This window comes from Panthera pardus, unplaced genomic scaffold (genome assembly GCF_024362965.1).
Source record: "Panthera pardus isolate Hobbes unplaced genomic scaffold, ASM2436296v1 HiC_scaffold_22, whole genome shotgun sequence".
Lineage (NCBI taxonomy): Eukaryota > Metazoa > Chordata > Mammalia > Carnivora > Felidae > Panthera > Panthera pardus.
The window spans coordinates 21,343,707-21,363,955 of NW_026526788.1; the positions used below are offsets into that span (position 1 = coordinate 21,343,707).

The 20,249-nt window shown below is 38.7% G+C and overlaps 1 non-coding gene and 2 pseudogenes across 1 annotated transcript; 2 read left to right on the forward strand and 1 right to left on the reverse strand.

Annotated features, from left to right (window-relative positions):
* The first annotated feature begins 4,385 nt into the window (after positions 1 to 4,385).
* Positions 4,386 to 5,011, forward strand: LOC109264237 (receptor of activated protein C kinase 1-like; annotated as a pseudogene).
* Positions 5,012 to 11,788: 6,777 nt separating this feature from the next.
* Positions 11,789 to 13,121, forward strand: LOC109264238 (phosphatidylinositol-glycan biosynthesis class X protein-like; annotated as a pseudogene).
* Positions 13,122 to 17,315: 4,194 nt separating this feature from the next.
* On the reverse strand, positions 17,316 to 17,421 carry LOC128772553 (U6 spliceosomal RNA). The gene has a single exon (XR_008416733.1). It is a non-coding gene; the product is annotated as a U6 spliceosomal RNA (small nuclear RNA).
* Positions 17,422 to 20,249: the final 2,828 nt, after the last annotated feature.

Sequence of the window (20,249 nt, forward strand, 5' to 3'; positions counted from 1 at the left end):
TTTCTGGGGCAGCTGCGTGGCTCAGTTGGTTAAGTGTCCAACTTCAGCTCAGGTCATGATCTTGTGGTTTGTGAGTTTGAGCCCCGCATAGGGCTCTGTGCTGACAGCTCAGAGCCTGGAGCCTGTTTTAGGTTCTGTGTGTCTCTCTCTCTCTCTCTCTCTCTCTGCCCCTCCCCCCCTCACACTCTGTCTCTGTCTCAAAAATAAATAAACATTAAAAATTTTTTTTTAAGTAGGATTTTCTAATCTCATAATACTGAGCCATGTCTTGAGGTCATCAGAAAAGGGGAGTGCATATGTGTGACTGTACTGTATGTGCATATGGAGTGGGGACTTTGCAGCAGCTGGAGGCTGATAGAGACCAGAGGAAGAAGAGAGGACAGGCATAAGTCTTTGAAATGATAGGCGCTGTAAAGTGCAAAGAGCCATCTTGTTTAAGATTTTCTCACCTCCTCAACTTCATCACCCTCCATTTCAGTTCCTTATGTGATCTTCAGGAACTTCACACAATCTTCTGTTACATAAATTATACTTATTAGTTTAGTTAATTATAATCATTATATTTGTCTTCTCCCTTTTGTTCCACCTCTGAAAGTGTATGTTTCCAGAGGGCAAAGACCTTTATTCATCACTGAATTTCTTTTTTTTTTTTAACTTGGAAAGCAGTCTTTATTTATTTATTTATTTATTTATTTATTTATTTATTTCAATATATGAAGTTTATTGTCAAATTGGTTTCCATACAACACTCATCCCAAAAGGTGCCCTCCTCAATACCCATCACCCACCCTCCCCTCCCTCCCACCCCCATCAACCCTCAGTTTGTTCTCAGTTTTTAAGAGTCTCTTATGCTTTGGCTCTCTTCCACTCTAACTTCTTTTCTTTTTTTTCCTTCCCCTCCCCCATGGGTTTCTGTTAAGTTTCTCAGGATCCACATAAGAGTGAAACCATATGGTATCTGTCTTTCTCTGTATGGCTTATTTCACTTAGCATCACACTCTCCAGTTCCATCCATGTTGCTACAAAGGGCCATATTTCATTCTGTCTCATTGCCACGTAGTACTCCATTGTGTATATAAACCACCATTTCTTTATCCATTCATCAGTTGATGGACATTTAGGCTCTTTCCATAATTTGGCTATTGTTGAGAGTGCTGCTATAAACATTGGGGTACAAGTGCCCCTATGCATCAGTACTCCTGTATCCCTTGGGTAAATTCCTAGCAGTGCTATTGCTGGGTCATAGGGTAGGTCTATTTTTAATTTTCTGAGGAACCTCCACACTGTTTTCCAGAGTGGCTGCACCAATTTGCATCCCCACCAACAGTGCAAGAGGGTTCCCGTTTCTCCACATCCTCGCCAGCATCTATAGCCTCCTGATTTGTTCATTTTGGCCACTCTGACTGGCGTGAGGCGATATCTGAGTGTGGTTTTGATTTGTATTTCCCTGATGAGGAGCAACGTTGAGCATCTTTTCATGTGCCTGTTGGCCATCCGGATGTCTTCTTTAGAGAAGTGTCTATTCATGTTTTCTGCCCATTTCTTCACTGGATTATTTGTGTTTTGGGTGTGGAGTTTGGTGAGCTCTTTATAGATTTTGGATACTAGCCCTTTGTCCGATATGTCATTTGCAAATATCTTTTCCCGTTCCGTTGGTTGCCTTTTAGTTTTGTTGGTTGTTTCCTTTGCTGTGCAGAAGCTTTTTATCTTCATAAGGTCCCAGTAGTTCATTTTTGCTTTTAATTCCCTTGCCTTTGGGGATGTGTCAAGTAAGAAATTGCTATGGCTGAGGTCAGAGAGGTCTTTTCCTGATTTCTCCTCTAGGGTTTTGATGGTTTCCTGTCTCACATTCAGGTCCTTTACCCATTTTGAGTTTATTTTTGTGAATGGTGTGAGAAAGTGGTCTAGTTTCAATCTTCTGCATGTTGCTGTCCAGTTCTCCCAGCACCATTTGGTAAAGAGACTGTCTTTTTTCCATTGGATATTCTTTCCTGCTTTGTCAAAGATTAGGTGGCCATACGTTTGTGGGTCTAGTTCTGGGGTTTCTATTCTATTCCATTGGTCTATGTGTCTGTTTTTATGCCAATACCATGCTGTCTTGATGATGACAGCTTTGTAGTAGAGGCTAAAGTCTGGGATTGTGATGCCTCCTGCTTTGGTCTTCTTCTTCAAAATTACTTTGGCTATTCGGGGCCTTTTGTGGTTCCCTATGAATTTTAGGATTGCTTGTTCTAGTTTTGAGAAGAATGCTGGTGCAATTTTGATTGGGATTGCATTGAATGTGTAGATAGCTTCGGGTAGTATTGACATTTTGACAATATTTATTCTTCCAATCCATGAGCACGGAATGTTTTTCCATTTCTTTATATCTTCTTCAATTTCCTTCATGAGCTTTCTATAGTTTTCAGCATACAGATCTTGTACATCTTTGGTTAGATTTATTCCTAGGTATTTTATGCTTCTTGGTGCAATTGTGAATGGGATCAGTTTCTTTGTCTTTCTGTTGCTTCATTGTTAGTGTATAAGAATGCAACTGATTTCTGTACATTGATTTTGTATCCTGCAACTTTGCTATATTCATGTATCAGTTCTAGCAGACTTCTGGTGGAGTCTATCGGATTTTCCATGTATAATATCATGTCATCTGCAAAAAGTGAAAGCTTAACTTCATCTTTGCCAATTTTGATGCCTTTGATTTCCTTTTGTTGTCTGATTGCTGATGCTAGAACTTCCAACACTATGTTAAACAATCATCACTGAATTTCTAAAGCTTAATAGGTACTCAGTAAAAACTCGAATGAATGAAGGGTTGAATGCACTAAACACTTCAATATATTTGCACTAAACAATATATTTGCCTTTCAATATTCTTGTAGATTAACTTGGGTTAGAAATGGGCTTTTTTTTAGCCTGCTTTTTTGCTGTTATATGTACTTAACAACAAAAACATAGGGGTGAATTGTAAATCCAAGAGCTTAGAGTATGGCATTTGGAATATGATCATCATATAGCTAGATATGTGGTGCCATTCCATTGCTTTTATGAAGACTACATACATTTCTCTGATAAACAAGCAAAGAGTTGTAGTCTGTCAACTTTGCATCCTATCTATTTTAGGACTGCTGGTCTTTGCAGTCCGACCACAACTGTTTAAATGTCTGTCATTTCAGTCTTCATTGTCCCAAGTTGAGCCCAGAGCTACTCCTCATTCTTGGCTAAATTTCAGACTTAAAGATGGTTCCAGCGTCCACATCAAGGGCCACATAGTCCACTTCAGCCTGTTGCTGCTTCCTAAGTAAAGCACCCTGGAGATTTACAGCTTGGATACTTGTCTTAAGGAAAGATTCAGACCTTGGAAAAGGGAAGCAAGATACATCAAATGTCAGAAAAACATGAGATATTTTTGAAAGATATTGGTTCATAAATTTTAATTCCTCTTCTTTGTGACTGTGTAAAACTTCTCAAAGGAAATCTCTATATTTTGCCTTCTCTGACTTTTATCCTTATAGTTTTGTCTTTTACAGGGTATATCCATTTTTTGGTGGGGTACAAAATGATGGATTTGCATATTTGTTTTAATGCTCCGTGAAACCAGAATCTTTACTGGTAATAGCATGCCCATGCAAGATTACATTCTTCTCTGTAAGTTACAGTGTCTAGAAGATGGGAAAGGATTATAAATAGTATACATTAATAATGCTAACTTTAAAAAGATTTAGGAATAGGAAACTTACATACTTGCAATCTTTCATTTTAGTCTCCTCTCTTAAGACTTAGTTATTCTTTCTGAAATTCAGATTTTAATTTATATGATCTATACTAAAAGGTAACATGTAATATCTGTTATATAAGAAGAAAAAAAATAAGAAGATAATGTTGAAGCCAGGACATCTTGCATAATACGTGAAACATCAATACGCATCCACACTTGGCCAAACATCCACACTTGGCCAGTGGAGTGACTTGGAATAATACTTTCGAGAATGGATTTTGCATAATATGAAGGAAGAGCTGTTCACAGATTTTTGACCCAATAATTCCACTTTCCATTGGGAAAAAATTAAAATGCCTAACAATTAGATAATATAAATTATGAATATCATGTAAATTATACATCTATTAGAAGGAATAGAATTATTAAATTATATTTTTATACTTATATTACATATACATCTATTAAATTATATTTATGAAGATCAGATATGGAGAAAAGCTTTTATTTTTCAATATAAGTAAACAAGCAAAAAGACAATTGTATTACTGGGATTTCACGTGTGGAAAACAGAAATACATTAGATGCGGTTCTCTCTTCCTCAGCAGGGCCCCATGCTGAGCCATCCCACTTCATCTTCATCATTGTGGAGACACCTGCACTTGCTGCCTCCATGACTGAGCAGATGACATTTCGTGGCATCCTCAAGGGCCACAATGGCTGGATGACCCAGATTGCCACCACTTCCCAGTTCCCGGACATGATACTATCTGCCTCTTGAGATAAGACCATTATCATGTGGAAGCTGACCAGGGATGAAACTAACTAGGGCATCCCACAGCATGTTCTTTAGGGTCATACCCACTTTGTTAGTGATGTGGTCATACCCTCATATGGACAGTTTGCCCTCTCAGGCTCCTGGGATAGAACACTTTGGCTTTGGGACCTCACAGTGTGTACCACCACACACAGATTTGTAGGCCACACAAGGATGTGCTGAGTGGGGCCTTCTCTTCTGGTAACCCAGAACTCTCTGGCTTCCGAGATAAAACCATCAAGCAGTGGAATACTCTGGGTGTATGCAAATACACTGTCCAGGATGAGAGCCATTTGGAGTGGGTGTCTTGCGTCTGCTTTACATCCAATAGAAGCAATCCCATCATTGTCTTCTGTGGCTGGGACAATCTGGTCAAGGTATGGAACCAAGCAAACCGCAAGCTGAAGACCAATCACACTGGCCACACAGGCTACCTCAACACTGTGATTGTCTCTCCAGATGGATCCCTCTGTGCTTCTTAGAAGCAAGGATGGCCAGGTCCATGCTGTAGGACCTCTATACTCTAGACGGTGGGGACATCATCAATGCCCTGTGCTTCAATCCTAACTAATATTGGCTCTATGTTGCCACAGGCCCCAGAATCAAGATCTGGGACTTAGAAGGCAAGGTAATTGTAGACGAACTGAAGCAGGAAGTTATCAATACTAGCAGCAAGATTGAGCCATCCCAGTGTACCTCTCCGGCCTGGTCTGTTGATGGACAGACTTTGTTTGCCTGCTACATGAACAACCTGGTGTGCATGTGGTAAGTGACCATCAGCACCCACTGGAAATATATGGCGGAGCTTTAGAAAGAAAAAATTGGTTTTCTGACTTAAAATAAATACATTAGATGCAAACTGGAAGGAAATACTTATTTTAGGAAGGTAGAATTAAATGTGACCTTTTATTTTTATTTTATTTTATTTTTTTATTTTATTTTTCCCCCTTGTAACAAAATGTAAAAAAAATCTAAAAAGATCCTAGAAGGTCATATAATTTCTAGGAAATGACTACACAAACTACATTGAAATAAAATTGGCAAAAACCTTAACTAAAACCTGAAATGAAATAAACAAATGCCCATTGATTACACATAGAATTCCACTGTTAAACTTCACTTATTCTACCAATGTAAATATTTGCAACTCAGCTTTTGTGACCCTCCAGTGATATTTCCACTGTTTTCAAAAGCTGTTGAGAAATATTTGGAATTATATTTAGTACTGTTCAAGGTGTATCCAACATCACAGGAGGAAAAGGAGGGCATAGATCACATAATTAAGGAAGGGGTGTTGCATCTGGAGGTATAGTATTCCCCCTTCATAGGCCAGATCCAGGGAGAGAAGCTGATCTGGGGAACACAGGCCAATATTACTACTCTAGCTCCCCTTGGGAGACAAGGCCCTGAGGCAGAGAGGTCAATATCTGGGAAACCAGGTGGATGCCTGCAGTGGTCAGGGAGGAGACCAGCAGGTCTGCAAATGAAACTATTTTAGGGCTTTTGTTTATATGGGACAAGAAACACAATTCAGAGTATATTAAGCATGTCAAGACTATATTGGCTTATGTAACTAGGAAGTACATAATTTGTAGTTCAAATGATGTCAGCAGGATTTTTCTTTCTCTTTCTCTGTTTCCTTATATACTTTTTTAGATCAGCTTCTCTTTGTCTGTTGGCCTCTTTCTCTTACTTCATTTGGCCTTCTGCCAGGGGGTAGGCTTTGCTGAGGACTGTCTCAAGTTTATGTCATTCATCTTAGAGACACCTCCCCCAAAATAAGAACTCCAGGAGGTTCCTTTCCTATAGTATTACATGCACAAATGGTGGTTTAGTTTCCTACACACGGTGGCTGTGAATTGTACTTACAAGTGAATGTTCATTGTTCAGGATTCTGTGCCTGGGGTGCTGTGGTTGGTGAAGTAAGGGCAGTCTTTGTATCTTACTAAAAATACTGACATTAAGAATCTCTCCTATCATTAGTGAAAAATTAGCCCCAAAATAATAGAGCATTGCAAAAACTGCCATCTTTTTTAAAAACCCTGTTTGCTAACCCATGGCTTTCTATGGTATTTTAGGGAGTAAATAGAGTTAAGTGAGTAACTTGAGATATAGTTGGGAAACCATGCTATCCTTGTCTCAATATTTTTCTTTTATTTTAAACTCCCTGATTCTATAAAGTCTTCATTCCCCACCACCTCTCCCCCGTTCCTGCACTTGGTGGTTCACATGGTGACAGCAGTTTCCTAGGATGGGGCTGGGGCAGGTCATTTGTAAGTTGAGTGTTTATAAGGTGGGAACTGTCTGTACTGCATTAGTCATTCGAATCTCGGCTTTTAAGTAGGTCAGTTGTCTCTTCTCTAATGAGGGAGTACTTGTTCTCTTAACATTCTGGCAAGCTTGTTTGCTTATTTTCTTCCCTGTCCAAGTCATACTGATGAATACATCCATCTTTTGATCTTCGGGAGGTATATGGAGCAGAAGGAAACCTTGTGATTGGAAAAGAGGAACAGCAGAAGAGAGTCAGACAAAGGTAGCCAAAGTCTGTTTTAATGATTCCAAAGTGATTCAATAATGTAAAAGACACTATCATGACAGTGAGCATCATCCACCCCGTAGCCAGTTTCTGTATGAAAGAAGAATGGATGATGGCTTTCCACTCTAAAAGTTCTTCCCAGCAGATTGTTAGAAGGGCCTTGACATCCTTGCTAGTTAGTATTCCTTGGGGTTAAGACATGTAGGACTTCTGTTTGAAAAGGCAAAAGTCCAAGTGTATAGGTCACGTCTTACTCATTTTTGTACCTTCTGCACCAGCTCCGGTGCCCAGAATAGTTCATATTTAATATTTTTAGCAGATTAGTTCTAGTTATTCATTTAGTCATTCAGCATAATTCTTCAATGATGAAGATTATAAAAATAACCCTTATTGTTTATGTACTATAAGTTAGGCAATGAGCTAAGTGTTTAGTGTCCATTATCTTAATCCTTACAACTCTATGAGATAGTTGCCATTAGTATTACCATTTTATAGGTGAAGAAGCCTAAGCTTCAAGAGGTTACGTTATTTTTTCCATGCAAATGACTGATAAATGGCACAGGCAGCACTTGTCTATAAGACACTCTGATGCTTAAAGACTGTACTTTAAATCCCAGTGCTGTGGAATGGGTAGGATGGTAAATTTTGTCATGTGTATTTTACCACAATAAAAACAATTGAAAAAAAAAATCTTTATGATCCATCCTTTCTCTTTGCTATTACTTAAGTCTGGCCAGAGGTCAGGACCAGACTAGCCACAGGCTGAATCCAGGCCAGAGTCATGGTTTTTGCCTTGAATTAGATGCAATATAAAAACTGGAAGGCTCCAAATATCATTTTCCACTTAGGAGAAATGACAATTCCAAGTCTGGGCAGGAAACTTTAAAAGGTGAGCTGGGACATCTTGTCATGCAAGAGAGTAAAGAAGTTATCAAACACCTCTTTGGGTTGTGCCAAATGACTCCGGAGCCAACCTGCAGAGGCACAGATATATAAAATGCGAGATAATTTTGTCATCAACAAGAATTGCAATACATTAAAAACCATCATATATATTTAAATCTGTGAGTTCATAATCATAATAAAAACAATTAATTGATAACCAGGGAAGATCCTTGGGAGCTAAATCATTATTTTGAAAAGGAAAGAGTCAGGTGTTCTTCGTGCCCTCCCTAAACAAAGCACACTGTTAAGTAACCAAATAATGGATAAGGGAAAGTTTCTCTTCACAGAAGTATTTTAGCTAGTAGGTAAAAATGTTTATACACACACACACACACACACACACACCGACACTACATACATATATATAATTAGTATGGTAGAAAATCACTATTCTGCAGCCTCAGAACTAGTTGAGGGGCTCCTACCCATTTTAATTGTACAATTAAGTGGCATTAGATACACTCATAATGTTGTGCAACCGTCACCACCATCCGTATCTCTACGACTTTCATCTTGTAAAACTGAAACTCTATCCTTATTAAACAATAACTCCTCTTTTCACTGACAGCTACCATTCTTCATTCTGTCTCCATGATTTTGACTAATCTAAGCCCCTCGTACAAGTGGAATCAATCAGTATTTGTCTTTCTGTGGTTGATTTATTTTACTTGGCATAATGTCCTCCAGGTTTACCCATATTGCAGCATAGTTCAGAAAATTCATTGTTTTTAAGGCTGAATAATATTCCATTGTATGAATTATCACATTTTACTTATCTATTCATTCTTCAATGGACACTTGAGTTGCTTCCACATTTTAGCTATTTTTTTTAATGTTTACTTATTTTTGAGAGACAGAGACAGAGAGAGACAGAGAGTGAACAGGGGAGAGGCAGGGAGAGAGGGAGACACAGAATCCAAAGCTGGCTCCAGGCTCTGAGCTGTCAGCACAGAGCCCAATGTGGGGCTTAAACCCATGAACCAAGAGCTCATGACCTGAGCCGAAGTCGGATGCTTAACTGACTGAGCCACCTAGGTGCTCCCACATTTTAGCTATTGTGGATAACGCTGCTCTGAACATGAGTGTGCCAATATATTTTTGAGGCCCTGTTTTCAATTCTTTTGGTGTATATCTAGAAGTAGAATTACTGGGTTATATGGTAATTCTATTGTTAATTTTTTGAGGCACCTTTATTCTCTTTTCCACAGCATCTGTATATTCCCATCAAGAATACAGAATGCTTTCATGGGCTCTTGGGTGGCTTAGTCGGTTAAGCATCTGACTTGGCTCAGGTCATGATCTTGCGGCTCGTGGGTTCAAGCCCCATGTTGGGCTCTGTGCTGACAGCTTAGATCCTGGAACCTGCCCCTCTTCCGCTCTCTGCCCCTCTTCCGCTCACGCTCTGTCTCTGTCTCTGTCTCTCTCAAAAATAAATAAACATTAAAAATAATTAAAAATAAAAGAATGCAGAATGGTTTCAATTCCTCCACATGCTCTCCAACACTTGTTATTTTCTGGGATTTTCTGGCATTGTTATCCAAAATGTAGTAATTGGTGTGAGGTTGTATCTCATTATAGTTTTTTTTTTCAATTTTGATTCCAGTATACTTAACATAGAGTGTTATATTAGTTTCATGTGTACACTATAGTGATTTAGCAATTCCATAGGTTACTCAGTACTTACCAAGACAGGGTCTCCCAGGTAGGCTCCGTGCTGCCAGCACAGAGCCCGATGCAGGGCTTAAACTCACTGTGAGATCATGACCTCAGTTGAGATCAAGAGTCAGACATTTAACTGACTAAGCCACCCAAGTACCCCAGTGACTCTTTTCTTAATGTTTTTTTTTTTTAATTTGTTTTGAGAGAGAGAGAGAGAGAGGGAGAGAGAGAGAGAGAGAGAGAGAGAGAGAGAGGGAATGAGCAGGGGAGGGGCAGAGAGAGAGAGCACATGAGGATCCAAAGCACCACTAGTGCAGAGGCTGATGCAGGGTTTCAACTTAAGAACTGTGAGATCATGACATGAGCCAAAACCAAGAGTCAGGCGCTTAACCAACTGAGCCACCCAAGCACCCCAAGATAAATGTCTCTCAGTCCCCATCATCTATTTCACCCATCCCCCTACCCAGCTCTCCTCTGGTAATCATTAGTTTGTTCTCTATAGCTAAGAGTCTGTTTCTTGGTTTGCCTTTTTCTCTCTTTTTTTCCCCCTTTGCTCATTTGTTTTGTTTCTTAAATTCTACATAAGAGTAAAATCATGTGGTATTTGTCTTTCTTTGACTGACTTATTTTGCTTACCACTATCTGAGATCAAGAGTTGCACACTCTACCAACTAAGCCAGCCAGGCGCCCCATACCACATCTTCTTTATCCATTCATCCATCAGTGAATACTTGGCCTCCTTCCATAATTTGGCTATTGTAAATAATGCTGCAATAAACATTGAGGTATGTATATATTTTTGATTAATGTTTTCATATTCTTTGGGTAAATACCCAGTAGTGGAATTACTGGATCATATGGTGGTTCTATTTTTAATGTTTTGAGGAACCTCTATAATGTCTTCCACAGTGGCTGCAACAGTTTGCTTTCCCACCAACAGTGCATAAGGGTTCCTATTAGTCCATATCCTTGCCAACACTTGTTTCTTACGTTCTTGATGTTAACCATTCTGACAGGTATGATGTGATATCTCATTGTGGTTTTGTTTTGCATTTCGCAGATGATGAGTGATGTTGAGCATCTTTTCATGCATCTGTTGGCTATCTGTGCGTCTTCTTTGGAGGAATGTCTGTCCAAGTCTTCTGTTCATTTTTAATAGGATTATTATTATTTTGGGGGGTGTTCAGTCATATAAGTTCTTCATGTGTTTTGATACTAACCCTTTATCTGATATGTCATTTGCAAATATCTTCTCCCATTCCATAGGTTGCCTTTTAGTTTTGTTGATTGTTTCCTTTGCTGTGCAGAAGCTTTTTATTTTGATGTAGTCCTAATAGTTATTTTTGCTTTTGTTTCCCTTGCCTCAGGGGACCTATCTGAACAAGTTGCTATAGCTGATGTTAGAGAAATTACTGCCTGTGCTCTCTTCTAGGATTTTTATGGTTTCAGGTCTCACATTTAGTTCATCCATTTTGAATTTATTTTTGTGTTTGGTGTAAGAAAGTGGTCCAATTTCATTCTTCTGCATGTAGCTCTCTGGTTTTCCTGGCATCATTTCTTGAAGAGACTGTCCTTTTCCCATTGGACATTCTTTCTTGCTTTGTTGAAGATTAATTGACCATATAGTGGTGGGTTTATTTCTGGATCATCTCTTCTGTTCCATTGATCTGTGTGTCTATTTTTGTGCCAGTATCATACTGTTTTGATTACTACAGCTTTGTAATATAAATTGAAATCCAGAATTGTGATGCCTCCAGCTTTGCTTTTTCTTTTTCAAGGTTGCTTTGGCTATTTTGGAAGTCTTTTGTGATTCCATGCAAATTGTAGGATTATTTGTTTTAGTTCTATGAAAAATGCTGTTGGCATTTTGATAGGGATTGCATTAAATGTGTAGATTGTGGGGCACCTGGGTGGCTCAGTTGTTAAGCCACTGACTTAGGCTAAGGTCATAATCTCGTGGCTGGTGAGTTTGAGCCCCATGTGGGGCCCTGTGCTGTCAGCTCAGAGCCTGCAGTCTGCTTCTGATTCTGTGTCTCCCTTTCTCTGTGTTCCTCCCCTGCTCATGCTCTGTCTCTTTCAAAAATAAATAAACATTTGAAAAATATGTAGATTGCAAGGGATGGTGGGGGAGCAAACAAGGTGGCTGAGGCTGCTGCCTCCACCTGCCAGAACTTTCCTGTTGGCCAGAGCTGGAGGGACCAGGGGACTAGGAGGATCTCAGGCGTGCATCAGCAAGCCTTCCATCAGGGTCACTAACTCGCCAGTAGCATGCTCTAGGAGCACCATGCTGCGTGCGCTCGCTCCTCCACCTGTGTTTCTTTGTGTGCTCCTCTAGGAAGCACATTCTCTAGTGTCCTGGCTGACAGGGCTATGGGTGTCCGGGCAGTGGCCTGGCTGTTCCTCTGGGAGGTGGCTGGGCTCACTGGCATACCAGCCACAGCCTACACTGCTATCTCCCACTGACCCTGGCATAAGGACTCTTGCTCTGAAATTATTTTGAATAAGTTTTGAAAGATGGGTCCCATAAAGACCTTTTAATAACAGTGAAATTTGGAGAAATTGTTGAGGACTGATGGACCTTTTTTTTTTTTTTTTTTAAACAGAAGTTGTGTTAGTGTGTATCTGCCTTCCCACAGAGCTTGCCTGAGCACAGTCGTCAGTAGATTTTTTTTTTTAATGAATTTTTTAAATGTTTTTATTTATTTTTGAGACAGAGAGAGACAGAGCATGAGCAGGGGAGGGGCAGAGAGAGGGAGACACAGAATCGGAAGCAGGCTCCAGGCTCCGAGCTGCCAGCACAGAACCCGACGCGGGGCTTGAACTCACGGACTGTGAGATCATGACCTGAGCTGAAGTCAGACGCTTTACCGACTGAGCCACCCAGGCGCCCCCCAACTCTTAATTAAACAGTACATCCTGGACTTTTTGTGGATCATATGAGTTAGCTTCATTATGACAGAGAAACATAACAGAGGCAATGATGGTTTCAGAAAATTTTAATATAGGAGCTCCCAATTAGTCCAAAAAATCTAAAGTTCTAATATATGCCAGACAAGACTCACAATGTATTGTTGCCAAGCTTTTTCACCTGTGCACTATTGCTATCATTGGCCATGTAGTAAAGATGTAAAAACCTTTATTGTAGTCAATAACCTGGATTTATTGATGTATTGTCACCAAGAATTTCCAATACGAAATGCTGGGCTCAGTCCGAAGTGGCAGTTCCTTGTGCCTTGAAGAATAAGGACATCTGCCAAAGGAGCAATCTGAAATCTAGATCAGTATATAAGGATGTGGCTTTACAGGTTCCAGTGAGACCGGCCCTACACACCTCTTCAGTAGGTTCTGTGACTCTGCTCATTACCATCCCATGTTCTACTTCAGTCCTTGTGGCTGTTTTCAAATATGCTCATTTCCCCTGTAAGCTATATGGAGTTAAATGCTTTCCATAAACCAAAATAAGACCTATTTACTTATCTTCATTTCGGTTAGGAAAAGGAATTGTTTTATGGATTAGAGACAAATTATTCTCATTTTGTGAGTAGAAACACTTTAATTTCAGCTAAAAATGGAGAAAATCCTCACAAACAAGAATAGATAATTTGAAAGAAAAAAATAAAATGTGTAGATTTCTTTGGGTAGTATAGACATTTTATTGATATTTGTTCTTCCAATCCTTGAGCATGAAATATCTTTCCATTTCTTTGCGTGCTCTTCAACTTCTTTCATCAGTGTTTTATAGTTTTCAGAGTACAGATCTTTTACCTTTTTAGTGAGGTTTATTCCTAGATATCTTGCTATTTTGGGTGCAGTTGTAAATGAGATTTTTTTTTTAATTTCTCTTTCTACTCCTTCATTACTGGTGTATAGAAATGCAACAGGTTCTGTATGTTGATTTTGTATCCTGCAATTTTACTGAATTCTTTTATCAGTTCTAGTAGTGTTCTGGTGGAGTCTGTCAGGTTTTCTATACATAGTATCATGTCATCTGTAAATAGTGAAAGTTTTACTTCTTTCTTATCAATTTGGATGCTTTTTATTTCTTTTTGTTGTCTGATTAATGTGGCTAGGACTTCCAGTACTATGTTGAATAAAAGTGGTGAGAGTGAACATCCTTGTTTATTCCTGACCTTAGGGGAAAGATTCTCAGGTTTTCCCCATTGAAGATGATGTTAGCTGTGCGGTTTTCATATACGGCCTTTATTATGTTGAGGAATGTTCCCTCTAAACCTACTTTGTTGAGGGTTTTTATCATGAAAGGATGTTGTACCTTTTTTTTTTTTAAGTTTATTTATTTTTATTGAGAGAGAGTACCAGCAGGGGAGGGACAGACAGAGAGGGAGTCCCAGCCGTCCCAGGATGTTATACTTTGTAAAATGCTTTTTCTATGTCTATTGAAACGATCATATGATTTGGGGCGCCTGGGTGGCTCAGTCAATTCAGTGTCTGACTCTTGAGTTCAGCTCAGGTTATGATCCTAGGGTCATGGGATCGAGCCCTGCATAAGGCTTTGCACTGAACATGGAGCCTGCTGAAGATTCTCTTTCTCTCTCCTTCTGCCCATCTCCCCCACATGTGTTTTATCTCTAAAATAAAAAATAAATAAAATAAAATAAATAAATTCTCAAAAAAAAGAAATGATCATATGGTTCTTAATATTTCTCTGATTAATGTGATATCACATTGATTGCGAATATTGAACCATCTTTGCAACCCAGGAATAAATTCCACTTGATTTTGGTGAATGATTTTTTAAATGTATTATTAGATTCGGTGTGCTAGTATTTCATTGAGAATTTTTGCATCTATGTTCATCAGAGATATTGGCCTGTAGTCTTCTCTTTTTGTGGTGTCTTTATTTGGTTTTGGTATCAAGGTAATGCTGGTCTCATAGAATGAATTTGGAAGTTTTCCTTCCTTTCCTATTTTTTGGAATAGTTTGAGAAGAATAGGTATTAACTCTTCTTAGATGTTTGGTAAAATTTGCCTGTGATGGCATCTGGTCCTGAACTTTTGTTTGGAGTTTTTTGATTACTGTTTCAATTTCCTTGCTGATAATCAGTCTGTTCAAAATTTCTATTTCTTCTTGTTTCAGTTTTGGTAGGTTACATGTTTCTAGAAATTTATCCATTACTTCTAGTTGTCCAATTTGTTGGCATATAGTTTTTTGTAATATTTTCTTATAATTTGTTGTTTTCCTGTGGTGTTTGTTATTTCTGCTCTCTCATTTGTGATTTTATTAATTTGAGTCTTTCTCCTTTTTTCTTGATAAATTTGGCTAGAGGTTTATAAATGTTATTGATTTTTTTTCAAGGGATCAGCTCCTGGTTTCATTGATTTGTTCTACTGTTTTTTGTTTCTATATCATTAATTTCTGCTCTAATCTTTATTATTTCCTTCCTTCTGCTGATTTTAGTTTTGTTTGTTGTATTTTTCTAGCTCCTTTAGGTGTAAGGTCAGGTTGTATTTGAGATTTTTCTTACTTCTTTAGGTAGGCCTTTATTGCTATAAACTTGCCTCTTAGAACTGCTTTTGCTGTATTGCAGAGGTTTTGAAAGGTTGTGTTTTCATTCTCATTTGTTTTCATGTACTTTTTGATTTTTTCTTTGATTTTTTGATTGACCCATTCAGTGTTTTTTGTATGTTATTTAACCTCCATGTATTTGTGGTCTTTCCATATTTTTTCTTGTGATTTAATTCTAGTATCATGGCATTGTGGTCAGAAAAAGTACATGGTATGACTCTGATCCCTTTGAATTTGTTGAGACTTGTTTTGTGGCCTAATATGTGAGCTCTTGTGGAGTGTTCTATGTGCACATGGAAAGAATGTGTATTCTGTTTTAGGATAAAAAGTTCTGAATATATTTGTTAAATTCATCTTTTGTAGTGTGTTATTCAAAGCCATTGTTTCCTTGTTTATTTTATGTTTCGATGATCATCCATGGATGTACATAGGGTGTTAAAGTCTTCTACTATTATTGTATTATTATTGATTAATTCCTGTATGTTTGTCATTAACTGTTTTATGTATTTAGTTTTTCATATGTTGGATGTATAAATATTTACAATCGTTATATCTTATTGTTGGATTGTCCCCTTTATCATAGTTCCCCTCTTTATCTCTTGTTTTAGTCTCTGTGTGTTTTTTTTGTATTTTTATTTCACTTATTTTTTAAATTTACATCCAAGTTAGTTAGCATATAGTACAACAATGATTTCGGGAGTAGATTCCTTAATGCCCTTACCCATTTATTCCATCCTCCCTCCCACAACCCCTCCGGAAACACTCTGTTTGTTCTCCATATTTAAGAGTCTCTTCTGTTTTGTCCCCCTCCCTGTTTTTATATTATTTTTGCTTCCCTTCCCATATGTTCATCTGTTTTGTCTCTTAAAGTCCTCATATGAGTGAAGTCATATGATATTTGTCTTTCTCTGACTGACTAATTTCACTTAGCATAATACCCTCCTGTTCCATCCACGTAGTTGCAAATGGCAAGATTTCATTCTTTTTGATTGCTGAGTAATACTCCATTGTGTGTATATATATATATATATATATATATATATATATATATATATATACATATATATATATATATATTACATCTTCTTTATCCATTCACCCATCAATGGACATTTGGGCTCTTTCCATACTTTGGCTATTGTTGATAGTGCTGCTATAAACATTGGGGTGCATGTGCCCCTTTGAAACAGCACACCTGTATATTCCTTGGATAAACACCTAGTAGTGCAATTGCTGGGTCATAGAGTAGTTCTATTTTTAATTTTTTGAGGAACCTCCATACTGTTTTCCAGAGTGACTGCACCAGTTTGCATTCCCATAAGCAGTGCAAAAGAGATCCTTTCTCTGCATCCTTTCCAACATCTGTTGCTGCCTGAATTGTTAATGTTACAGGTGTGAGGTAGTATCGCATTGTGGTTTTGGTTTGTATTTCCCAGGTGATGAGTGATGTTGAGCATTTTTTCATGTGTCAGTTGGTCATCTGGATGTCTTCTTTGGAGAAGTGTCTATTCATGCCTTTTGCCCATTTCTTCACTGGATTATTTGTTTTTTGGGTGTTGAGCTTGAGAAGTTCTTTATAGATTTTGGATAGTAACCCTTTACCTGATATGTCGTTTACAAATATCTTCTCCCATTCCCTCGGTTGCCGTTTAGTTTTGCTGATTGTCTCCTTTGCTATGCAGAAGCTTTTTATTATAATGAGTTCCCAAAAGCTCATTTTTGCTTTTGTTTCTCTTGCCTCTGGAGACGTGTTGAGTAAGAAGTTGCTGCAGCCAAGATCAAAGAGGTTTTTGCCTGCTTTCTCCTTGAGGATTTTGATGGCTTCCTGTCTTACATTTAGATCTTTCATCCATTTTGAGTTTATTTTTGTGTATGGTGTAAGGAAGTGGTCCAGGTTCATTTTTGTGCATGTCACTGTCCAGTTTTTCCAGCACCACTTGCTGAAGAGACTGTCTTCATTCCATTGGGTATTCTTTCCTGCTTTATCAAAGATGAGTTGGCCATACTTTTGTGGGTCCATTTGTGGGTTCTCTATTCTGTTCCATTGATCTGAGTGTCTGTTTTTGTTCTAGTACCATACTGTCATGATCATTACAGCTTTGTAATACAGCTTGAAGTCTGGAAAAATATGGAAGTTCCATGAGTTTGCATGTCATCCTTGTGCAGGGGCCGTGCTAATCTTCTCTGTATCATTCCAATTTTAGTATATGTGCTGCCAAAGTGAGTACGTTAGTCTTTGTTTTAAAGTGTATTTTGTCTGATACAAGTCTTTTCCTTTCTCTTCTTGCCCATACTACTTAGGATGTTGGTTTGACCACTATACAGAGTCAAAATAACAGAGGCTCTGTCAGAATTAAAGTTTACTTCTCTCTCACAGTAATATGATGGTAGGCAGATGGTCCTGGGTTTATAGGAAGTTTTGTTCCTTGAGGACATCCAGGGACCTGGGTTCCTTCTGTTTTGTTGTTCCACCATTCCTTGGGTTTTACCCTCCTCCAGATATTTGAAACTGGTTTATCTGCCCCCATGGAAGGGGGAAAAGGGAGTAGAGACCAGGGGACTCACTTTTAAGACAGGGAGTTTTAAGGGGTTGCATGCGTCACCCCTGCTTACATCCTATTGGCCAGTACTTAGGTCAGTCTTGTGGTCAAGGCTAGGTGGAAGGGATGTTGTGCTATGCAATCCCTACATGGGCAGGGGAATGATATTACAAAAATATAGAAAGAGTGAATGAGTATTGGGGAGACATTTAGCAATATCTTATATTCTTTCACGTCACACCTCTCCCCTCTCAAAAATATGCCCTTGCATTCTCTCTACTTAAGGAAGAAAAGTGGGTCTTTGTTGTGCCAGAAAGAGAGAGCCACATCAGACTTTACATGGAGGCAGTGTTAACAGTGGTGGGGTGGGTCTGGTGCTGAACACCCCTGGAACAGTATGTAAGTCCTAAGAACACACCTGGAGGCAGGGGAGGTCGGTAAGCTGCAGAGGTGCTGACAGCAAAATTTGGCTGCTTCACAAAGAACTGCCAAGAGCAAGTTCTTTGTCTAAGCCCTGGTTTATCTAACTCTAAGCCTAAAAACCATTCTGCCAAAACCATTTTGCTTTCTCTCTAAGATTATAAACACTTGAAGTCAGTGCAAGTGTCCTTATTATGCAGGGATGAGTGCATTTTTTACAAATGACATTGTGCTTCGGAAAGCAAGTTCAACTCTGATGTTTGCCAAGGTAAATAGTTCATTTATTAGAAATAAAGAGCCAATGTATCTCATCCTTAACTGAATTTAAGTGAAGTAAGCTGAAATTCCTTTGTTCTTGACAGGACACTGATACGCATTTTCATCTCCTTTTCTGTGCTATTGATATTTTGAGTGTGTACAACTCTTTAAACTTGTTTCCTCTTGCCAGTAAAGTTTGAAGCAATTAAGCACACTACCCTTCTTTATTAATCTTTCACATATGGGGAGAGCAAGAAATATAGAGAACATTTTTATTTCCTGGGAGCTTTATTTCTAGATCCCTTATTTTCTGTCTGAAGGAATGGTCTTTGATTTCCTCTAAGTCAAAAACAACCAAAGTAAGAAGTTTTGTACAGGATTTAAATGCGACTGAAGTTGTGTTAGAACCTTGCAAACAGGCATCAGGAAGGAGCCTGGGTTTGATTCTGATTTTGCTGCTTTTACTAATTGTGTGAATTTGGGTTAGTCACTTGACCTCTTTGAGGCTCATAGTCCTTGTCCAAAAAGTAGGAAAAATGATCTGTACCCCATTTGGGTTGTTATTTGAGTTAAATCATAGTTACACTGCTTACTAACTGTGTGGCCTTAGTTAAGTTACTAAAGCTCTCATGTCTCAATTTCCTCATCCATAACATGGGGTGATAAGAGTACCTGCTACATAAAGTTTTCAGGAGTGCTTAGAACAGTGCCTGGGACACGGTAAGCTTTATATAAATGTTAGCTGCTGTTGCTGTTCTGTGACTATGTAATAGCCACCTGTGTGCACTGGGCTTGGCTAGGACATTGACAAGATAGGAAAGGGAATCGGTCTCCAGTCTGGTTGTTCAGTGCAGGCTGGCATTCTTAAGGGTTCCTATACTTATAGGGAGCAGTGACTGTGGAAACTGCTCAGAAGCAAGAGCTACACTAACCTTTCAAGGTAACTGCTGATGATGCATCAGAGAGAGCACACTGCCACAAAATTTTGCTGAAAAAGGAAAAAATCTTACAGTGCAAATATATTTTTAGGGGCAAAATGCCACAAATGTATAAATAGGAATAATCCCACAGGTGGATTCTGGTGAAATCCATCCAGTGATATGTCTTATTTCTTTTAAACATTCTTATTCTGGGGGTGCATGGGTGACTCAGTCAGTTAAGCCTCCAACTTCATGAAGTTCAGGTCATGATCTTGCAGTTCGTGGGTTCAAGCCCGGCATTGGGCTCTGGGCTGACCACTCAGAGCTTGGAGCCTACTTCAGATTCTGTGTCTCCCTCTCTCTCTGCCCCTCCCCCCCACTCATGCGCGCACGCTCTCTCTCTCTCTCTCTCTCAAAATGAATAAACATTAAAAAATTTTAAACATTCTTATTCTGTTCCTTATTATTATTTTGAATTTTATTCCTTATAGTCCTTTTTAATGTCAACCCCGTCCTCCTCTTCAGGTGCATGGTTTATTTTCCTTCATCTATATAGAACCCTTTCTGGGATGAGGGGTTCAAACAATACAAAGATGCAGATCTGCATGTTAACAGAAAATAGCAGGTAAAATGTTTCACAGGGGACTCTTATCAGACTCTATTTTAGGGAGATTTCACTCAAAAGGCTACCCAAATATGCACAATTCTTCTACACCCCCCCCCCAACCGACTCATTTCCCCCTACTTTTCAAATTCAACATCTTCAAAGACATTTAGTTCAAGAAATAGGGGCAGCATCTGATTTGAGAAAACATGCATTTTTTAGCTCAGAAAACTGTGTTGTCATTTTTCTTTTAGCTTTCTTTAAGTTATTTCCTTGATCCTGGAAGAAGGTGGAGATTTATAACACATTTTATT